The sequence below is a fragment of the Bos mutus genome, chromosome 1 (genome assembly GCF_027580195.1).
Source record: "Bos mutus isolate GX-2022 chromosome 1, NWIPB_WYAK_1.1, whole genome shotgun sequence".
Lineage (NCBI taxonomy): Eukaryota > Metazoa > Chordata > Mammalia > Artiodactyla > Bovidae > Bos > Bos mutus.
Genome location: NC_091617.1, coordinates 88,072,474 through 88,084,880, shown reverse-complemented (window position 1 = coordinate 88,084,880; position 12,407 = coordinate 88,072,474).

Below are 12,407 nucleotides of genomic sequence, written 5' to 3'. Positions count from 1 at the left end.
ACAAATACTTAATTTTCAAACAGAACTATTATTATTTTAAATAAATACAGGGGGAGGAATAGATGTTTATACCATCATGTGCTGTGGGCCATTCTAAAGCAACTGTGCTGCTGACCATAAAACCTCCAATTACAATAGACTGTAGAACCAGAAGCTTTCAGAGTCTGTGTTATACTATGTAAATCTAACAGTCTAAAAAACTCAAGTCTTTTTTGGAGGCCACAGTTAGCGTCTCATCAATTTTCCTAAAACATCTCAAATTGCTTCTACATCCTTGTCCATTAAAAAAATTCACTCCATGGAAACCTTTTGAAATATTCTTCCTCTCCCTCAAATTGACAATAAAAGAGAAAATGGCCTTTAGTAATCTTAAACATAATTTAATTTTAAAATTTCTAGATATTTCTTTTCTGTTAAAAATTGAAAGGGAGGGATGGAGGAAGGTAGGAAAGAGGGAAGGAAGGAAGGAGAGTAGAAGTGAAGGGAAGAAGGAAAAGATTTATATTAGGATGATACTTGAGGGCAAATGTGTCTGCAGTAGAACTGCTCTAAGATATACTTCTGCTGAGTGACTGAGAAGATCCTATCTGCCGTGGGGAATAATACTAATTAGTGCTCACCACTGCTGGTTTCCGGAAGCCAATCACCACCAGTACAAGTGGAAGGAGAAACAGCACCATACATCTCTGAGATTGTTCCATCCACTGCTACAAATGGCCAACAACTAAGCAGAATGTTTGCTTAAAATTGTTGTCAATTACTTGTAAGTAAGGATTTTAAAGAATATCTTACTGAGTTCAAACTGTGTCATTAATGCTAAATTATGATATCATGCCACCAAAGTGAAAAAAATATTAATATATCTGCTGACATATTACCATTATCCAAAATCTGTATCTATTAAGAATGCTACTGATGGTCATTTCCTACAGGAAAACCATCTGTCAGCATAATGTGACAGGATGTGGTTTTATTAGGCATAGTGCCGTTAATGCACTGATTAGAACTCAGAAAGTGTCTTACAGATAATATTTGAAGAGCAACTATTTATTGATGAATCAGATTCCAAGACATGTTACCAAGCCCAAGCTTGCTCTGGTTGCTGCACAACATGCCAGGGAGATGAGTTGTTGGGGCAAGGAAAAAGACTGTAATCAGAAAGCCAGCAGAGAAGATGGCAGACTAGAGTCTCAAAAAAACACATCTTGTCCCAGACTGGATTCAAGATCTTGTTATACAGAGGAGGGCAAGGGGAAGGGGCTCACTGCCATATGGACCAATAGCTTAGCAGGACCAATAACATCACCCCTTGACAGTTGCTTTCTTTGGGGTGGAGCTTGAGCAGAGACCCACTGCAGCATGCATAAATGGCTGCTATAGGTGGCAACTGCCTCCACCTCCCATTTTATTGTTGTTGTTTAGTCGCTAAGTCATGTCTGACTGTGACCTCACGGACTGTAGCCCACCAGGCTTATCTGTTCATGGGATTTTCCAGGTAAGAATATGGAAGTGGGTTGCCATTTCCTTCTCCAAGGTTATCTTTCCAACCCAGGAATGGGACCTGAGCCTCCTGCATTGGAAGGCTGATTCTTTACCACTGAGCCACCAGAGAAACCTACACCATTACATACAGACCCCCAAAAGAAACTGCAGAAGGGAGAATTTATTTTGGAGTTTCAGTAAAAATAATGAGAATAATTCATGCCTATTCATTATTTTACTTAGAGGTCTTTACTCTCCTGAACTGCAACAGAAATTCTTGCAGTTCTACCGAGTATTTTATTTTTGAAGTGATTACATTTCTTTCCACTTATAGTTTATTTAATCTTTGATTAAATAGAGCATCCCTGGCAGCACTCTACTTTTCTTTCTTTTTTTTTTTTTTAGTATAAGGATGCCTATAATGGAAATGTGAACTGAGTGTTGTTATAAAGAAGAAAATCTTTAAAGGGCTTCAGAGAAGAGGTGCAGTTTGCAGCAAGTCTTTAAGATGAATAATAGATTCTGAAGAGGCAAAATACAAGAAATCAGATCATGAACAGAGTCACGTTCAGAGAGTGGTGAGAAGTCCAATGTAATTGTAGTACAGAGGACAGACAGAAGTGGAAAGACGTGGGAAAGTGGAGGAGGGGTGGAAAGATAGGCCTTAAAAGGTAAATTGGAGATAGACTGTGTTACTGAAACTAACATGGCAATATCATCAACCAGTACCACCATTTATTTAGCACTTACTCTGCTAGGTGTGATAAGCATCATATATAATTTAATAATCTTAAGTGCTCTCTTAGGTGCGTTATTAACATCTCCATTTGATGAATGAAGAGGCTGAGCCATAGAAAAGTTACTTCCCCAAGATCACACAGCTAGTAAGGGATGAAGTCATAATTCAGCCCAGTTCTGTGGGATTCCAAAGCCCATTTGCTTAACTGTTCAGTATATTGTTTCCCAGTATGCTGTGGAGATTCTTCTGGTCTACACCAAGATGTATGCACATTATCCTTTAGGCATGAAAAAATCAATGGAGGGCTTCAGGCAGGAAAGTGATGAGATATAGAGGACAGTGTGACAGTCAAAGCGACATGGGACTGTTTCCTAAGCTATCTGTATTGATATATCTATATTAATACGTATACATACATACATATATATATCATATTCATATATATTCAGCTATAGCTCTGTATCTATATTCATATCTACTGTTTGGCAGTAAAGAATATAGAGTAGATTGAAATAAACCCTAAATTTCTATGTTTGGATACTAGTTGAATTATAGACCATTAAACCAAGAAAATAATGTAAGAAAATCAAGATAAGAGATAATGAAATTCATTTTGTACATGTTGAATTAGAAATACTTATAAAGCACTAAAGACAGTTAGCATTTGGATATCTTTCTTTAAGCTCACTGTCTTTCAGGCTCACACTATGCAAAATTGAAAATGTTTCTTTTCCAGGATCTAAACTTGGAGTCTGAAGTGAGATGAATGACAGTGCCCTTAAACACTATGACTGTCCACCTCTGAAACGCATTAAGCACCAGGGTTTATGACTGGTTACACAGGACATGAGAAGGAATATGTCTCCCATCTCCCTCTGGCTCCAGGACTGGTATAAAAGAGAATAGAGTTCCCCAGCCATGTCCTTCTCACTCTATTAGCCGACAGGCTCCTTGGGACATAGAGGGGGCATTTCAAAGACTTGCTTTAGAATCCACAGAGGAGCTTTTAAAACAATGACTTCTTGAACCTGAACTTAATGAGTCCTGTATATCAGAATCAGGAATATAAATTCTTAAAAAGCTCTACAAATAGTAAAAAGAGTAACTAGCATTTCTAATAACAAATATATATTGAGCATTTAAGGCTGTCCTTTTCTAAGTGCTATAAATGAATTCACATAATTAATCCTCCCTACAACCCTGGGAGATTTTTCTAAGGATTTAGCCACTCATGAGCTGGTTTGGTCTATCTCACTCATATCCACTTGCTTTTCTGCTATAGTATACATGTTTAGTCGCTTCAGTCATGTCTGAAATAATGGTAAAACAACCTTCTGAATATTGTTTGCATGTTTTTCTCATATGCTTAGATTACGATAACTGCTTAGTCACAGTATAATTCTGATGGAAAGCAACCATGTACTGACATTAATCCATTGCAGATTTATGTTAATGCTGCTGCCCTATATGTATCTTTACTAACATATTCTACAAGAAACATTTGTTCATGCCTGGTATTAACGGAATAACGTGCTAAGTGCTCAGGATACATAAGTAAAGTAATATATAGTCTCCTTGCCCTGGAGAAACTAAACAAATAAACAGATAATCTTCATTTCTCACCAGCTTTTATTCTCTTCCATAATTTTGTATCCCAAAGGGGTCTTTTTCTCCTGTGTCTCCTCTGTTCAGGCTTCCCTGGTGGCTCAGCTGGTAAAGAATCTGCCTTCAATGTGGGAGAATTGGGTTCGATCCCTGGGTTGGGAAGATTCCCTAGAAAAGGGAATGGCTACCCACTCCAGTTTTCTGGCCTGGAGAATAACATGGACTGTGTAGTCCATGGGGTCACAAAGAGTTGGACACGACTGAGTGACTTTCACTCATATGTGACAATCCAATCAGGAAAGGGTTTGAGGTATCTGAACATCTAAATTAATCTTTTAAAATATATATCATCTTCCCACCACTCACATCATTGCAATTATGGTTCCTTCTTATCTCCTGTCCCCAATCTCAAACTCCAGGAAACCCCAAAGGGAAATTAGAAATTAACAAGATATAATAAAACCAAATTGGAAAAGTCAGAACAAATAGAGTTCTAAAAGACAAATGTTGGTGTCAATCAAAGCCTTAAGCAGGCCAAATTAGCCAAATCAGTGTGAGCAACCTAAAAGCAGTAGGATTATGTAAGGCAAAATCAAGAAACCGAGACCTAGAGAGGCTCAGACTCACAGATACAGAACATAGGCAAGTGTAATCACCTAATAGAGCCTGAGGATAGGGACTGATGGGCAGGGAAATGACAAGATCCTGACCCTTTCTCTATTCATGGCTTAATGCAAATATTCAGCTTTGTTCAAATACAGACATTGGTAATAAAAGCTGACAATGCCAAATTATATGAAAAATATTTTGCAAAACTGGACATTCCAAATAAGACTGAAAAATGGCAACAATCCTGAGTTGCCTCTCAATGTAAGGGAATTTTTTGCTTTGTCCCTAGTTAATTCTCTGAAGGATCAAATTGTTTTTAACGTGTCATGGTGGTGGGTAACTAGATTTTTTTATTATGTGAATGGGGATAGAATCCATAGAAGGGTGCCTTAGGAAAATAGATTTCATCTCCATATAATGATAGTAATAATCCTAATAATATAGTTACATTTATTAATTTAAAATGTTTATTAAATATCTATGATATACCAGGTCCTGTTCTAGGTATTAGAGCTATACAACCAATTATGACAGACAAAAATATCGTTTCTCATAAAGTTCATATTATATTCTACACCATGCATTTAGGTGTTTTCCATGCTATGAATTCATAGAAACATGTATTTAATAAATAGGCACATGAATCCAAGGGGATATAGCAGTAAGCAAGACAGATATAGTCCATGAAGAGCCTACTGCAAGGGGTTGAATTCTTGCCTACCGCAAGAATTTTAGAATTCTTTCAAAACAATAAATATGTAATTTAAAATGATGACTAATGCTCCCAAGGGAAAGGCATGCTGTTATGAAAATGCATAAAACTTTAGTTTAGGTAGCAAGGTCAGGAAAGGAAAGGCTTTGCAATGAAAATGACAATCAAGCTGAAACCTAAAGAATATAAAGGAATTATTTGGGGAAAGAAGTGAGGGAAGATGGTTTCAGGCATATGCATGGAAGCAGCAAAGAGATTAAACTGTTCAGAAACTGAGGAAGGCTCGTGATGTGCAGAGAAGGGGAGAGTGGTGACAGATGAGGTGGGAACAGTAGGCAGAGGCCAGGTCTTGCCGGGTCTGACTGGCTATAGTGTGGAGTTTGGAATTTCTCTTAAATACTCTGAGAAGTTCTGAGTATGTTTTCTACAGGAAGTGGTCTGATTTAATTTGGATTTTACACGATCGTTTGTGATTTGTGGAAGGAGAGTTTCTTGCTCTTTAACATCCTCCTTTCCTTAGGACCATTTTTTGGAATCCTGGCTGACCCTGAAGCTAGGATAATAAATTCAAGATAAGGAAGAGACAGAGATAACTTTTAGGAACAGTAAGAGAAAGCCCAACTTGACAGTGGACACAATCTTCTCATTAATCTTCACTTGCCCACTCTACTCCCATTCCCCATGCCTATCTAGGCAGATTGGAACCCAATGGAACCAAGCAAACGTCACTTCATATCAGGAAATGAGGAGAAAAAGATAGGAGACTGGGAGGTTGGAAAAAAAGAGGTTAAGGAGAAGAGAAGACATCCATAGAAGGTTTGTTTTGTAATGAATGGAAGGACATGTCCCACTCTGCCCAGAACAGACATGAAAAATAGGGAACATAAGGACTCTAACTTACTGAGGGTCCATGGAAGAGGATGAATTGAAAGAGTAGAGGAGCCATTCTGGCCCTCCCACCACTGTAGACCCTGCATGGATTGGAGACTGTAGAAAACTAAATTGAATTGGAAGCATCTCAAGGAAATGACAACCACTATAAACAGACAAATAGGGTTTCCCAGGTGGTGCTAGTGGTAGAGTCTACTTGCCAATGCAGGAGACACTGGTTCAATGCTTGGGTGAGAAAGATCCCTTGAAGTAGGAAATGGAAACCCATTCCAGTATTCTTGCCTAGAAAATCCCATGGGTACAGCAGCCTGGCAGGCAACAGTCCATAAGGCTGCAAAGAGTTGGACATCAATCACTATGTGACTGAGCACATAATAAAAGTAGTACTTACTGATAGTTTCCATGCACCCAGAGTAATTTGCCAGTGTTAACACATTAGATCCTGCAACCACACTCAGAGGTAGGAACTATTACTATTCCTACTTTATGGAGGAATTAATGGAGGCACAGTGAGAATAGAGAATTTGCCCAAGGTCATTAAATTAGAAAGTGGGATTTATGTAAAAGTCATATTTTCTATTCTCTGTACCGCATCCAATACTTGAACTATTTCAAATCCTAAAAGATGGTGCTGTTAATGTGGTGCACTCATTATGCCAGCAAATTTGGAAAACTCAGCAGTGTCCACAAGACTGGAAAAGGTCAGTTTTCATTCTAATCCCAAAGAAAGAGAATGCCAAAGAATGGTCAAACTACCACACAATTGCACTCATCTCACACACTAGCTGGAGAAGGCAATGGCACCCCACTCCAGTACTCTTGCCTGGAAAATCCCATGGACAGAGGATCCTGGCAGGCTGCAGTCCCTGGGGTCGCTAAGAGTCGGACACGACTGAGTGACTTCACTTTCACTTTCAATTTCATGCATTGGAGAAGGAAATGGCAACCCACTCCAGTGTCCTTGCCTGGAGAATCCCAGGGATGGGGGAGCCTGGTGGGCTGCCGTCTATGGGGTCGTTCAGAGTTGGACACGACTGAAGTGACTTAGCAACAGCAGCAGCACACACTAGCAAAGTAATGCTAAAAATTCTCCAAGACAGGCTTCAACAGTATGTGAACTGTGAACTTCCAGATATTCAAGTTGGACTTACAAAAGTAAGAGGAACCAGAGATCAAATTGCCAGTGATCCATTGATGATCTGTTGAATCATTGAAAAAGCAAGAGAGTTCCAGAAAAACATCTATTTCTGCTTTATTGACTATGCCAGTGTTTGACTGTGAGGATCACACAAAAAAAAAAAATGTGGAAAATTCTTAAAGATATGAGAATACCAGCCCACCTGACCTGCTTCCTGAAAAATCTGTATGCATGTCAAGAAGCAACAGTTAGAACCGGACATGGAACAACAGACTGGTTTCAAATTGGGAAAGGAGTACATCAAGGCTGTATATTGGCACCCTGCTTATTTAACTTATATACAGAGTACATCATGTGAAATGCTGGGCTGGATGAAGCACAAGCTGGAATCAAGATTGCTGGGAGAAATATCAATAACCTAAGATATGCAGATGACACCACCTTTATGGCAGAAAGCGAAGAAGACCTCAAGAGCCTCTTGATGAAAGTGAAAGAGGATAGTGAAAAAGTTGGCTCAAAACTCAGCATTCAGAAAACTAAGATCATGGCATCTGGTCCCATCTCTTCATGGCAAATAAATGTGGAGACAATGGAAGCAATGAAAGACTATTTTCTTGGGCTCCAAAATCACTGCAGATGGTGACTGCAGCCATGAAATTAAAAGATGCTTGTTCCTTGGAAGAAAAGCTATGGTCAACCTAGACAGCATATTAAAAAGCAGAGACACACTTTATCAACAAAGGTCTGTCTAGTCAAAGCTATGGTTTTTCCAGTAGACACGTATGGTTGTGAGAGTTGGAACATAGATAAGGCTGAATGCTGAAGAATTGATGCTTTTGAACAGTGGTGTTGGAGAACACTCTTGAGAGTACCTTGGATTGCAAGATCAAACCAGTCAGTCCTAAAGCAAATCAACCCTGAATATTCATTGAAAGGACTCATGCTGAAGCCGAAACTCTAATACTTTGGCCACCTGATGCAAAGAACTGACTCATTGGAAAAGAACCTGATGCTGGGAAAGATTGAAGGCAGGAGGAGAAGGGGATGACAGAGGATGAGATGGTTGAATGACATCACTGACTTGATGGACATGAGTTTGAGCAAACTCCGGGAGTTGGTGATGGACAGTGAAAGCTGGAGTGCTTCAGTCCATGGGGTCACCAAGAGTTGGACACGACTGAGTGACTGAATTGAACTGAACCACATCCACTGCATTCTACCCACTGCCCCCGACCCTGACCTCATATTAGTTTCAGGATTCATTTCCATTAGTGGGCTGATTTTTCAAAGTGCCATGGCTTCGTTCACAACAGAATCAGGATATAGTCAAACAATGTGAAATTGCAGAAATGGTGTCCTTGACAGCCTTCTCTGATTTGCCTGTGCTCCACTTCAATCAGCTATAAGAACACTCGGGTAGGATTCCTCTGGGCTAATGATGAATAACTAATGTAACTGATCATTCCTTTCAGAGACCACTGATAGTTCTAGTGCCAGGCACATGTTACAATTCTTATGGATGATTTAGTTTTGATTAATGTTTCATCATGTTTTCATAGTTTTCAGGAAATATATTTTAGTTCTTAGATTTCCAAGGAACTGTATGCCTCAAGATGAAATGATGAAACCATAGAAAACAGCTGCCATGAAGACAGTCATTATTGCTACTGGAAAATGTAGGGTATGGATCTGAATTGAAGATTAAGCTCTTTTCTCCCTCATTGAAGTAAGCTTTTCTGCATTAGTTGAATGCCTCCCTGAGTCACTACAAAATGTAGCCACTCAACCAGTGTTATGGAAATATTTGGAACATTAAAAAACAAAAGATGTTATAAGAGGCATCAGCACTTAGAAAAAAAGTACATATTTAATTTCTACAATTGTAATTTTTATAATTTCTTTGTAATTATTTCTAATGTATATATATGGATAACCAGCTAAATATTTTTATTAGGAATCTGTATACTTTTGTTATTGTTGTTCAATCACTAAGTCTTGTCCAACTCTTTATGACCCATAGACTGCAGCATGCCAGGCTCACCTGTCCTTTACTAAGTCCTGAAGTTTGTTCTGATTCATGTCTAATGAGTTAGTAATGCTATCTAACCATATGTAACCATCTTTTCCTCTGTTGCCCCTTTCTCCTGCTCTCAATCTTTCCCAGCATCAGGGTCTTTTCCAATGAGTCAGTTCTTTGCATGAGGTGATCAAAGTATTGGAGCTTCAGCTTCAGCAGTCCTTTCAATGAATATTCAGGGTTGATTTCCTTTAGGATTGACTGTTTTTATCTCCTTGCAGTCCAAGCAACTCTGGAGTCTTCTCCCATACCACAGTTCAAAAGCATCGAATCTTTGGCATTCAGCCTTCTTTATGGTCCAACTTTTATATCCATACATGACTACTGGAGAAACCATAGATTTAACCGCATACTTACCCACACACTGTTTTGCTACTATGGATCTCTAATTGGTATAGTACTACAACCTAATGCAGTCTCTATTACATACAATATAAATTATGCTTGGCATGAGGTAAATAGGGACACAAATACCCCATCTTTAAACATGGGGTCAGGGAGCAGGTATACCAACAATTCAGTTAGAATTCAAAATAAATGAAGTAATCTTATAAAATAGGTTGAATGAAAGGTCTGAGGGGCTGCAAAGAAGGCAGAGTTAAGAGAGATGGAATTTCCCGAAGAAGGTGCTGTTAAACAGAATCTTGAATAATGGTCTGGATCTCAAGTGTACAATAACTGCAAATACTAAGTCTTTAAGAAATATTGGCTGTATCAATGTGATTAAAAATCTAGTGGGTGGTACAGTCATTTTGAAAGACAGTTTGACCATTTATTATATATATATAATACATATATTATACATTCTTGCCACACAAACCAGCAATTGTACTGCTTGGCAATTACCCAAAGAGTTGATAACTTATATGGACACAAGAATCTGCACATGAATGTTTATAGCAGATTTATTCATAATTGCCGAAGTTTGGAATCAACCAAAATGTCTTAAAGTGGGAGGATAGATAAGTGAATGTTCATATATCCAAAAATGCAATCTTATTCAACACTAAAAAGAAATGGGCTATCAAGTCACAAAAATACATGGGGGAAACTTAAATGTATGGTACTAAGTGAGAGAAACAAATCTGAAAAGGCTACATCCTGCCTGATTCCAATTATATGACAAAGGGGAAAAGGTAAAACCATGGAGACAGGAGAAAGTTCAGTGGTTGCCAACAGTGAGGGGAGGGATGAAGAGGTGTAGTTCAGAGGGTTATTAGGGCAGTGAAAATATTCTTTAGGAGGCTATTACGTTGGATGCATTATACACCTGTCCAAACCCATAGACTCTACAACACCAAGAGTAAATCATAATGCACACTACAGACTTTTGGTGATTATGGTTTGTCAATGTAATTTCATCAATTGTAACAAATGTATCACTCTAGTAGGAAATACTGATAATGGGAGTAGTTTACATGTGTACCATTGGGGAATATATGTACCTGTCTCTCAATTTTATTGCAAAACTAAAACTGTTCTAAAAAAAAAAAAAAAAGGTTTTTTTTGTTTTTTGTTTTTTTGTAAATAAGAAAATCTAGTGGCAAAGAAAAGAAAGATGAAGCGTTCAGGAAGGGACCAATGGGAACAGTATTCTGAACAGAGAGATCATTTCCCTGTATCCTTTTAGTAAGAATACAGACCTGTAGTGAGACTAAAGAAGACTTAACTGAATTACACACTGTGGCTTTCGGAAAGTGGAGAAACAATTGGCTATGCTTTGACACATGTAAGAAGTGTGATATTAGGAAGGATGTGTGAACATAATTTCAAAGATGTGATTATTTTCTATCTTTCTATGTCTCAGGCAATGGCTGTACCATCCATTCAGCTGAACAAATCAGATTCCTAGAATTGTCCTCGACATGCCGTGAGTTCTGTTGACATTATGTCCCGGTGCTAGGAAACAGTCCATTTCTCCATATCCCCACCACCTCTAGTCTTTGCACATTAGATTCTTAAAATTCCTTCTAAATAGTTTCTTTTCATCCAGCCAGACTCTTAACTCTGTTCTCTACTTTGCAATTAAAGTGATCTTTTAAAAAAGCCTATCTTCTTTGGTAAAACTCTTAACTGGTTTGTCCTTAACATGGTACAAAAATTCTTCATGATGTGTTCCCTGCCTCCATATCCAGTCTTATTTCACACCATTCTCATATATCATTGTAAATTGTCTTTCAATGGACTAACTTACATTTAAATCTATGTGTGTGTGCTTAGTTGCTCAGTCGTGTCTGAGTCTTTGCAACTCCATGGACTCTAGCCTACCACAGTCCTCTGTCTGTAGAAATTTCCAGGCAAGAAAACTGAAATAGGTTGCTATTTCCTCCTCCAGTGGCTCTTCCTGACCCAGGGATCGACCCTGCATCTCCTGTGTCTCCTACATTGGCAGACAGATTCTTTACCACTGAACCACGGGGAAAGCCCTACATTTGTATATGTTTGTGTAATTAATTTTTCTCTTTCTTACCAGGGGAAACCATAAACTTATATGAACTCTGCCTCTAACTTTGCATCCCAGTTGTATGATTCTGAGAAGTTACTTAAACTTTTAAACTTTATCATTCTGTTTCTTCATCTTAAAAGAAAATAGAATGGAAATATCTACTGAGTGATTTTATAGATTAAATGGAACAATAGTCACAAGAGTTCTGAGAACAATGCCTGACATAATACATGCTCAATAGATCAGACCTGCTAGATACAGAATGTCAATGCATGTAACAAACTCTGGTTCTGCATTTCATTGATTTGCATGATGCCTGACCCAGTTGTATAATCCCTCAATGAATATTTTTAAATAAACAAGTAATAAATGATGTAAGTTCAAGAGTGTACACTCAGTTACACAATGGAATACCATTTCATATTTATGGAATTTAAAAGCTAATATACATATCTATGGGCTTCCCTGGTAGCTCAGCTGGTAAAGATTCCACCTGCAATGCAGGAGACCCTAGTTCGATTCCTGGGTCAGAAAGATCTGCTGGAGAAGGGATAGGCTACCCAATCTGGTATTCTTGGGCTTCCCTGGTGGCTCAGCTGGTAAAGAATCCACCTGCAATTCAGGAAACCTGGGTTCAATCCCTAGGTTGGAAAGATCCCCTGGAAAAAAGAACAGTTACCCACTCCAGTATTCTGGCCTGGAGATTTC